Source organism: Ranitomeya imitator, chromosome 2, assembly GCF_032444005.1.
Source record: "Ranitomeya imitator isolate aRanImi1 chromosome 2, aRanImi1.pri, whole genome shotgun sequence".
Classification (NCBI taxonomy): Eukaryota; Metazoa; Chordata; class Amphibia; order Anura; family Dendrobatidae; genus Ranitomeya; species Ranitomeya imitator.
In genome coordinates, this window is record NC_091283.1 from 507,977,160 (window position 1) to 507,988,603 (window position 11,444).

Here is an 11,444-nt window from a genome sequence, read left to right on the forward strand (position 1 = left end):
TGCCTTCTGATGCCCCCTATTGTTACTGCCACCCTGAGAAATTTTTGGAATGTTGCGTGTATTGGCACGTGGCAATGTGTGACTCTTAAGTGACGTCCATAAAACAACCAGGAAATAGCAGTTGGACCGCTGATTTTATTGACTCCATCTTGAACTCGTGAATTTTCAAGAACTTGTTCAAGTCTTCCAGGTTGATAGCATTAAGCTACTTACTGGTAGCGGCATTTTTCGGAGGCCCATGACAGCACACGAGAGAGGGGATCCGCCCTTAAGGAACAGGAAACCTACAGATACAAAAGGGCGGCACCTCTCCCCATGCATCAGTTGTATTTCAGAGCCTGAGAGGACTGCCGCGGTTAGTGGTACACAAATATACATTATATACATTTGAAACAAAATAACCCATTATTGTAATAAGACACCATACGTGAGATTTACATATTACGCTATATACATATCAGGAAGTGCTACCCCCACGTGAATAGGGAGGGAACTAAGGGTGCTGTCATGGGCCTCCGAAAAATGCCGCTACCAGTAAGTAGCTTAATGCTTTATTCGGACTCCCATGACAGCACACGAGAGATTTACAGAGATGTAAGCTACCTTAGGGAGGGACTATAGATTGTAGCACCCTTAACCCAAAGGAAAGATCAGAGGAGGACCCCAAATCCAACCGATAGTGTTTAAAGAAAGTGGAAGGGGATGACCATGTGGCCGCCTTACATATCTGCTCCACTGACACTCCAGATCTTTCTGCCCAGGATGACGCCATGGCCCGGGTGGAATGTGCCTTTAGGTTCTGCGGAGCTGGCCCCCCACCTGCTGTATAAGCTAGAGAGATAGTTTCCCTAATCCATTTAGCCAGTAAATATTTCGATACTCTAAACCCTTTCCTTGGACCTTGGAAGGAAAGAAGCAGTGCTCCATCTTTCTTCCAATTATCAGTAGCTGAAATATACTGAAGAAAAGATCTCCTGACGTCTAACGTATGAAGCTCCTGCTCTTTAGGATTAGAGGGATTAGGAATAAAGGACGGCAAAACTATCTCCTGTGATCTATGGAACCGTGTCGCCACCTTTGGCAGATATGCTGGGTCTGGTCTAAGGACTACTCTGTCTGACAAGATTTCAGTGTATGGAGGAGCTCTGGAAAGTGCCTGTATATCCCCTATCCTGCGAGCTGAGGTTATGGCGATCAGGAAGGCTGTCTTAAGTGTCAACATTTTGATCGAGGCCTCCTGCAGAGGTTCAAAGGGGGGTTTAGTTAGAGAGGACAGAACTAAATTTAAATCCCATGGAACTGTTCTGTCTTTGTGCAGTGGTGTAGATCTACTAACTGCCTTCATAAACCTCGCTATCCAGTAGTTATTTGCTATATTACAGGAAAATAGGGCACCTAAAGCTGAGACCTGTACCCTAAGGGTACTAGGAGAGAGTTTTAACTCGAACCCCTTCTGTAGGAACTCTAGGATTTGTTGTACTGGCACCCCGTCTTGGACATTAAACTTTGAACAAGACAAGAACTTTCTCCAAGTCCTAGAGTAGATTCTCGTAGTTATTTGCTTTCTACTCTTTAGGAGCGTCTCCACCAAGTTTGGAGAGAAGCCTTTCCCCACTAATAGTGACCGTTCAAACTCCATGCCGTCAAATGGAGCCCCGCCACTTGTGGATGGGAGATCGGTCCCTAAGAAAGCAAGTCCGGGATCTCTGGCAGTACCCAGGGGACCGCTACAGACATTGTCTTGAGCCAGGCAAACCAGGTTCTTCTGGGCCAAAAGGGGGCGATAAGGATGACTTTCGCTCGATCCTCCCTGATTTTCCTCACCACTAGAGGTATCAGGTTCAGTGGTGGGAAAGCATAGGCCAGTGGAAAATCCCATTTTATGAGAAACGCGTCTACCGCCAGGAGATTCTCCCTGGGATTTAGGGAGCAAAAAAGTTTTACTTTTCTGTTGTTTCTGGTGGCGAATAGATCCACCACTGGTTGACCCCATCTGCGGACGACGAGATTGAAAATGTCCTCGTTGAGAGGCCACTCTCCCTGTTTTAACACATTTCGGCTGAGGAAATCTGCTGCCACATTTTCTTTTCCCTTGATGTGAAGAGCTGTCAAAGATAGAAAATTGAGCTCTGCCACCTGGAACAACCGATCCGTGATCTGCATTAAAGTTTCGGAACGAGTTCCCCCTTGCCGGTTTATGTAAGCGACCGCCACTCTGTTGTCCGACAGAATTCTGACGTGCTGGCCCTGCAGATATACGAGGAATTTTTTAACAGCCAGTTCAACCGCCAACAACTCTCTTTGATTTGATGAAAATGTTGTGAAGGGTTCCCACTGTCCCTGGACCACCATGTTCCCCATATAGGCTCCCCACCCTGAAGAGCTGGCATCCGTGGTTATCACGTGGGTGACATCTACCATCCAGGGAACCCCTGCTGATAAATTTTGTTTATCTAGCCACCATCTAAGGGAATTCAATGTTATCGGCCTCAATGTCAATTTCCCATTCAATGCGCGTCCTAAGGCTCTGTCATGGAACAGGACTTCTTTTTGTAGGGACCTGGTGTGGAACTGAGCCCACTTAACTGCTGGGATGCAAGATGTGAGTGACCCAAGTAGAGACATTGCTTGTCTAAGTGTCATGGAAGGTGTATTGATTGCTCTTAATACAAAACTCTGAATTTGGTCCATTTTCTCCATAGGGCGGAGACACTGCTGTGTCACTGAATTCAACATTAACCCCAGGAATTTTTGAACATTTAGGGGCTGTAATTTTGATTTTTCAAAGTTTATGATCCAACCCAACCGTTCTAGTTTGGTTTTAGCAATCTCCCATTGTGACAGACAATGATCTACCGAGTTACCTACAATGAGGAAATCGTCTAAGTAGGGGACTATAAGGATATTTGACTCTCTTAAATGCGCCATGACTTCCGCAATTATTTTAGTAAACACCCTAGGTGCCGAGGTGATCCCAAAGGGGAGTGCTCTGAATTGAAAATGTTGAATCCTACCCCCCATTAGTATCGCTACCCTCAGGTACCGTTGGAAATCAGCATGAATGGGTACATGATAGTAGGCATCTTTCAAATCCACTACTACCATGAAACAGTTGTTGAAAAGCATCTTTATTGCCGAATTGATGGACTCCATTTTGAAAGTGTGTTTCACCAAAAACTTATTGAGACCCTTAAGATTTATAATGGTCCTGTAAGATTTATCAGGCTTCTGGATTAGGAACAGGGGAGAGTAAAACCCTTTCCCTGCCTGAGAATACGGCACTTCTACCAAAACATTTTTGGAACAAAGAGTCCTCACTTCCTCTTCTAGGGCGAATTGTTCAGTGGGAGATGAGCGCCAGGGTGTTAAACTAAATTTGTCCTGTGGAATATGAACAAATTCCAGCTTGAGACCATGGGAAACAGTGTCTTTTATCCAAACGCTGTTTGTGATTTTCGACCACTCTGCCGAGAAACGCAATAGTCTCCCTCCCACTGGAATTGCCAGTCATTGGTCTTGTTTTTTATTTTCCGTCTGGTTACGGCGAAACATGAGACCTGTACCTCGCTTTCGCCTATCCTCCCATCTGGGACGATCTCTCCCTGGTGAAAAGGCTCGCTTTCCTCCCCGGTTGAACCTTCTTTTGTTGAAGGGACGACGGTATGGATTGAACAGGTTGGGAAACTTTTTCTTATCTCCTGCTTTCTCCAGGAGTTCATCCAGGGTAGGCCCAAATAAATACTCGCCTTTACAAGGGATAGCGCAGAGCTTCGCTTTTGCCTGCATATCCCCCGGCCAGCATTTCAGCCATAGGGCTCTCCTTGCAGCATTAGAAAGTCCTGCTGCTCTAGCTGCCAACTTTACGGAGTCAATTGAGGCGTCTGATAAAAAAGCCGCCCCCTCCTGGATTACAGGTAATGCTGAGAGAATGGAATCTCTAGAGGCCCCTTGTTTTAATTGGGTCTCCAACTGGTCCAGCCAGACCATCATTGACCTTGCCGTGCAGGTTGAAGCTACCGCAGGTCTTAAGGAGCCAGCTGCCATCTCCCAGGTTCCCTTCAGGAAGGTATCCACTTTCCTATCCAGGGGGTCTTTAAGTGTTCCCATATCTTCAAATGGGAGAGAAGATCGTTTAGCTACCTTGGCAATTGCTGCATCCAGCTTTGGTGCTTTCTCCCAGTTACCTACTGCTGGGTCATCAAAAGGGTATCGACGTTTTTGCGCAGGTGGTAAGGAGCCTTTTCTCTCCGGTTTTCTCCACTCCCTATTAATAAGATCTTGTATTTTCTCATTTAAAGGAAACACTCTGCGCCTCTTTTGCTCCAATCCACTGAACATCATTTGTTCTTTGGATAGTTGAGGCTTGGGTTCCGATATTCCCATTGTGCCTCTGACCGCCTTTACCAATTTGTCTATCCTTTCTAGGGGTAGGCAAAACCGAGCAGCGTCTTCTTCCGAAGAGGAGGATGATGCTGCTGAATTGTCTGATTCTTCGGACTTGTCCTTTTCCATAGACGAATCAGATTCAGTTCTCTGCCTAGAACCTCCTGACTGTGAAAGGTTTTTAAAGGACTCTTTAACCTCCATTCTAATCATCTCCTTGAGACTGGCCGTAATAGAGGAGGATTCTTCGGCTACCTACGGGGATAAGTAAGGTAGACTAGAGTGTAAGATCTACATGCTATACCCCCTCCCCTCCTTCCAGAACCTCACCGTCTGCTGGATACAGGGGTCACATAGTTTTTTAGGGTGTGAGTCAGGCAAGGGAACCCCGCAGATGGCACATTCCCTATGCTTCGCCTTACTGACGTTTTTCCTTCCCTACATAAAAACACATGAGGGGAGACTAGTCACTAAGTGAACTTTCTCGAAGATCACTTACCAGTGGCTGCTCACACCCAGAAATACCGAAGCACGAGGGGGATCCTTTTTGGCTGACCCTCCAGACCCCTGTCTGGAGGAGCTTCTGCGGCCCGAACCATCGCTCCTCTTTTCATGTTCCTTCTCCTTGGGTTTCTGGGATGCTTGTTCCAGCAGCACAACCTGCTGATCCTGATCTGAATCCATTTTCAGTAAATTGGAGCCAGAACCCGGGAACATGCTGCTGGAGCCGCCTTATAAAGCCCCTCCTTCGGTCAGCGCATCCTGCCCAGCTTGCTTGTTTAATTTTCCCGCCCTCCCGCAGCTGTGGGGAATCAATCGTTACTCCGGAGGGATTGCGGCATGATCTCCGGTGGGCGCCGCCATCTTGGAGCCCCCGCGCATGCGCAGGAGCTCACCGATCCGGAAGACGTCACCACAGCTTTCAGCGCTTCCTGTCAGCGCTGCAGCCCTTGTGGAACGCCGAGGCCGGCCAGCTACGATCCGATTGGCGCCCCCTAGATGCCGCCGCGCCCCCCCCTGTCCAGAGAGACCCACAGCCCACGGGAAGGGCGACTTACCAGACGCTGGCCCCGGAGACCGGACACCCCCTGGCGACCGCTCCTCGCTGCCTAGTCACCGCCGTGCCGCCCTGCCAGGGCCACCGTGACTACATCAGGTACCCGCACCGGCCGAAGTGGGAGACCCCCTCGCCACCAGAATCGGTCCGGCCGGCCTGGACTCCTGTAGATTCTATAGGCATCCAGTCCCTTCAGGAACAGGAAACCAACTGATGCATGGGGAGAGGTGCCGCCCTTTTGTATCTGTAGGTTTCCTGTTCCTTAAGGGCGGATCCCCTCTCTCGTGTGCTGTCATGGGAGTCCGAATAAAATTGTCCTGTATGTGCCATCCGTCTTCTTTACCAGATACCGGGGAGGAGAAAACCCTTTTCCTTTCTGCAATACGTTCTTTTCCTAGAGGCTCAGTACTTATATTTCCAGAGCTCTCTGTTCCGAGAGGGATGCTCGTGGGGAGGTTTTGAGAAACCTCTCTGGTCGATATTTTAGGACCTCCAGCCTCAATCCTGATTTTACCAGACTGAGAATCCAAGTGCTGGTCTGTCCAATTGGGGCTGTGTAGAGGGAGAAGAGAAGGGGGCCAAGGACTGAGCCCTGAGGTACCCTGACAGTGAGAGGAAGATGAAGTGGAGCCAGAGAACAGAACACTGAAGGAACGGTCAGAAAGGTAGGAAGAGAACCAGGAGAGAGCAGTGTCCTTAATGCCAAGTGACTGGAGCCTAGAGAGTAAGAGGGTGGTCAACAGTGTCGAAAGTTGCAGAAAGGTCGAGAAGAATGAGCAGAGGGAATGATCACTTGCAGTCAATCACATGTCTGTGTTTAAACACATGCGTGTAAAATTGTTCCGACGCCACCACCGTATGGTGCCCGTTTTTACCATCAGTCATCAGCAGTGGTTTTCAGATAGATAACTAAATGACAAGGCTTTTCCTATACTTTGCAATGTTGATCAGACAGCACGTGGATGGCACAGACTGTATACTGATACTATCCGTGTGCTATATGTGTTTTTTCTGGACCTACATACTTATATTTGCACTGTTCATATGTTGTACTGTAAAAAACAGACAAATCTCTGTGGCTTTTGCATGGGCACAATGTCTAAAAAAAAAAATCACGGCCTCATAGATAGACTATAATGGTTACCTGTTGTAGCCGTGAAAAAAAAAAAAAATGGATTTAATCTATATGTGTAACACCGACAGCTGCATGGGGCCTTTGTCTGACTTACCAATAGGGGGCGTGACCCCTTAGGCCGGCGTCACACACAGCGTAAAACAATACGGTCCGTATATTACGACCGTAATACGCTGAAAAGTCCCGAAAATAGTGGTCCGTAGCTCCTCCGTAGGCAGGGTGTGTCAGCGTTTTTTGCGCATGGCATCCTCCGTATGTAATCCGTATGGCATCCGTACTGCGTGGTTTTCTCGCAGGCTTGCAAAACCAACATACCGCTATAGAAGTGATCCATGTGTCCCAAAAAGAAAAAAAAAAAGAAAAAAAAAAAAAATATATATATATATATATATATATATATATATATATATATATATATATATATATATATATATATATATATATATATATATATATATATATATATATATATATATATATCTATCAGTAGACACATATATGTATATATATTAATATTTTTTCCAACGCTATACAGCTTGAAAGCCGGTAATTCAATTACCGGCTTTTTCTTTCCCCTGGGAGCTTTCTAGGTAAGTTCCCACAATCTATGAACAGCCAGCAGAGGGCGCCTCACCGCAAATGAAGCTAAATATAGATCATTGATCTATATTTAGCTTCATTCTCCGGGGTTTTGCAGCAAGGAGCAGCCTGCATTAGCGGAACTCCTTGCTGCAAAATGTTTTAACCCCTTCAGAAGGATTTACATCGTTGGACGTTACAGATCTGCGGAGGGTAAGGATATTGTTGGTTTATTATGTTTTTTTACTTACAGAACGAGGGTCTTCAGTGACTGGATTGGGCGTAGAATAAAATACTCCAACAACCATTGTTTTTATTTCATTAAAATAATTTTAAATAATGTGTTTGTGTTTTATTTAACCCTTTACTACAATTGGATTAATAATGGATAGGTGTCATAATTGACACCTCTCCATTATTAATTAGGCTTAATGTCACCTTACAATAGCAAGGTGGCATTAACCCTTCATTACCCCATATCCCACCGCTACACGGGAATGGGAAGAGAGTGGCCAAGTGCCAGAATAGGCGCATCTTCCAGATGTGCCTTTTCTGGGGTGGCTGGGGGCAGATATTTTTAGCCAGGGGGGGCAATAACCATGGACCCTCTCCAGGCTATTAATATCTGCCCTCAGTCACTGGCTTTACTACTCTGGCGGAGAAAATTGCGCGGGAGCCCACGCCAATTTTTTCTGCCATTTAACCCTTTATTTTAAGAGCTAGAACGGCCAAATTTTGCAGATACACACTACTGACATTAGTAGTGTGGAATCTGCAAAAAAAATGGAGAGAAGACATGGTTTACTGTATGTAAACCATGTCTCAAATCATGTCGGGTTTAGGAAGGAGAAAGAAAAAGCCGGTAATTGAATTACCGGCTTTCAAGCTGTATAGCGCTGGAATAAATATTAATATATATACATATATGTGTCTCACTGACATATATATATATATATACCTATTCTATGTGTACACATTTATTCTACCTATTCTACTGTAAGCTGTCAGTGTGATTTTACTGTACACCGCACTGTATTACCGGCTTTTCTCTCTAACAGCGATGCGTATTTCTCGCAAGTCACACTGCTTGTCCGTGTGTAATCCGTATTTTTCACGCTTCCATAGACTTTCATTGACGTATTTCTTGCGCAGTACGGTGACAAACGCAGCATGCTGCGATTTTGTACGGCCGTAGAAAGCCGTATAATACTGATCAGTAAAATACGGCAGATAGGAGCAGGGGCATAGAGAATAATTGTGCCGTATTTTTTGCGAGTTTTACGGACGTAGTTTCTGCGCTCTTACGTCCGTAAAACTCGCAAGTGTGAAGCCGGCCTTAAAGTCCCAAGGACTACATGAAATACAGCCCTGGTTACACTTTATGTACATGCTCAGTAGTGACCAGAGCTGTGGAGTCAGAATCAGGGAAATTGTGGGCTCGGAAGTTTGGCTTACGGACCCCACAGCCGTGGCCACTTCTTTTAACCTCTTCAGAGTTTGGAAACTTGAGAGGCAAAAAGTAGTAACACGTTCAGTCTTCACCTGAAAGTACAGAGCAAAGACACCAGCGGCGCAAAAACGACGGCGAAGATGCTTCAGGGAAATGGCCACCCGCACCTCCTCCCTTCACGTTGTTCCAAATGCAGACATTGCTGCTTTTTTGCTACTTTTTCAGTGTGGATTTTAGGTGTGATTTGTCTACAGCACACGCTTCATAAAAAGTTAGTTATATTCCATAAAAATGCAACAAAAAAAACAACTGAAAAAAGCAGAGAAACCTGGTGCATTTTTGCTCTCTCATTCCACGGGTGAAATAATACTGCAAAAACGCTAAAAAAAGTGACATGTTGCAAGTCTCAAAAACGCAGTAGTTCTCAAATTCAGTCAGACAAAAAAACAAGGGCATGAGATTTCTGTAATCATCGCTTTTGCTGGTACTATAAAGCAAAGCTTCGACAGAAAAAAAAAAAAGCAGCGTGTGAACAAGTCTGACTGTTCCCATACACCTGGTTTATAGCTTAGATTATAGTGATTGTACAGAATTGGCTTCATAGTAAACATAGCGGATTCTCTGTCCTGATTTTCCAGATAAACAAATCGGTACGTTTTTTGGTACAAACAAGGATTTAAGAAATCTCCCTACAGACACAGCAAACACAAATGTAACAAAAACAGGATTTCTAATTATGTTTCACCAATGTACGCCAGTGTGTAGTTCATCCGTCAATGCAAAAGGTGATCTGTGGAATTCGGCTTTCTTCACACTGCCATTCGTCTAGAGAAACAAACTAAATTCATGTCCTAAACAGAACCTTTGTATAACTGATACAAGCGGGAGCAGAGGGGCGACACCGACGGACATGGGGCGACGAGGGGCTGATATGCGGCAGCTTTTAGGCCAGAACAACAACAGTATTGTGCAGAGATTTTAGATTGAAAAATTAAAAAGAATCCTGACCTCAGAATAATGACCACAGTGTGGCCCCTCGCTGCTCTCCTGTACCAGTTATGGAACGGATATGTTTGGGACAAATTCGGTTTGGCTGTTCCTCAAAACAGAAGGTCCGAATGGAAGTGTGAACGAAGCCTTGCAGTCACCAATATCCGCAGTGCGAAGAGTGCGACCATAAGGTCTCCATACACAGCAGCCATTCCCATCCGCATGCTCGGGTCAGAGTGCATGAGAGGAAGACACCTACACGGTAATTAAAAAGGGTCTTTTTGGTAGTGGTGCCCCCTTATCAGGGCCATATTGTCACACATTACACTGACACTTCTCAGCACGTCGTGTTGTAGGGTGCCGTCAGGTCTCCATTGTGGCGTTTGTCTATTACTGGATAATATGGCATGGGACGCCGCGCTGGACGGACCCCCTATAGCAAATCTGGACAGAACATGACTCCTATATAGAGGAGGAAGAGAGGTAATGGGTCTCCACAAGACCCATTACCCTGGATGGGCTCTATCTGTGGTGGTCACACATGGCACCTGTGATATGGGGCTGTGCACATGAGAGCAATGTGAGTCTATGGGAGCGCACTCAGACGCCGGCACAGCACGGTCCGACTTTCCCAAACTGGCAGCACGTAGGAAACCTGATGCCGACTGATCAGGATTACCAGGCTGCGTTTCTTGGACTTACAGAAAACAGTAGTCTGAACCATCGCTAATGAAAAGTCACTGAAGCCCATAGTAAGTCTCCCAGTAATGTCCGGTCCGACGGGTGGATACATGTTCACATCACCAGGAATCTCCAGAAAGCTGTCAGCACAGCGTCCTCCTCTCACGGACACATTGAGCAGCTCTGCCTGCTGTCAGTGAGAACCTGCCTGGTCATGTGACCACACGGCGCTGACAGACGTGCTGACCCTGGGGTGACCATCACGTGACCAGGACCCCGCAGCAGCCCGCATTCACCGACAGCAAGCAGAGCCTACAGACAGCCTATATGGACTGTGCACTGTATGACCCGACACAGCCGCTATGGTGACCACTAGAAACCTCTATCGCAGGGCAAACCATTCATATCACGACACCGAGGATTCCCCGCACACAGCGACACTCGCGTTGTCCGTCCTAACACATAGCAAACACAGAACCCCCCTCAGTGCGCGCTCAGAGGTTTCTCCATACGTACGTTCTATCGCGCCATTACTTTGTCTCTTCCACCGGCCGTACAACAACAACCCGGAAGTAAGAGGAGGCGGAAACTCCAGGAATGTCACATGACTTGTCAGTAGACCCGCCCATGGTGGGTGTGGCTTAGTGGTTGAACTCTCTCTGGCTCCTCCCTCCTCTCTTCTACGTCGGCTTTAGCGGTGATGCTGATACCTATAAATGGCGCCGCCTGCTGGTAACTGCTGGTAGTGCTATATATGTATATATAGTTCCTCCTTGTTGGTACAGTCATTAGGATTGTGAGCAGAGTGGATCAGGCCTTTATACAGAGCAGTGGGGGTGTATGGGGTCAGTGGCAGGAGGTATAGCCAGGGCCTGGTGGGGGCAGCTGGCAGACATATCCCACCATAATGATATTGCCCTAGAAATGCCCCATGTTTTGCCTCCAGTTGACCACAGCTGTGTACATAGGATTCCCCCTAATCCTGAGGCTGCAGAGAGAAGTCCGCGCTTTATGATCGCTGTGCGAATTGTGTATATGGTTATAAACGATTCACTGAAAACCACGGATAATCCTCGCACTAATCAGACGACAGCCCCGAGGCTGGAATCTCAGGGTTATTCCCAGATTATATGAAGAACACTCAGTGCCCCAACATTTGTGGTGAAGGT

General features: G+C 46.5%; 1 protein-coding gene across 3 annotated transcripts in view; it reads right to left on the reverse strand.

The window, feature by feature from the left end:
* STARD3 (StAR related lipid transfer domain containing 3) overlaps nucleotides 1–10,909 on the reverse strand; it is a 46,075-nt gene extending 35,166 nt beyond the window's left edge. The window contains exons 1-2 of one of the 3 annotated variants that reach the window (XM_069751658.1): nucleotides 10,792–10,855; nucleotides 6,670–6,892 (exon numbers count right to left, since the gene is read on the reverse strand). The gene's annotated coding sequence lies outside the window, so the exon portion shown is untranslated. Of the gene's footprint in view, nucleotides 1–6,669; nucleotides 6,893–10,791 lie in introns of all 3 variants that reach the window. The other 2 variants (XM_069751657.1, XM_069751659.1) reach the window with 2 other exon arrangements.
* Nucleotides 10,910–11,444: the final 535 nt, after the last annotated feature.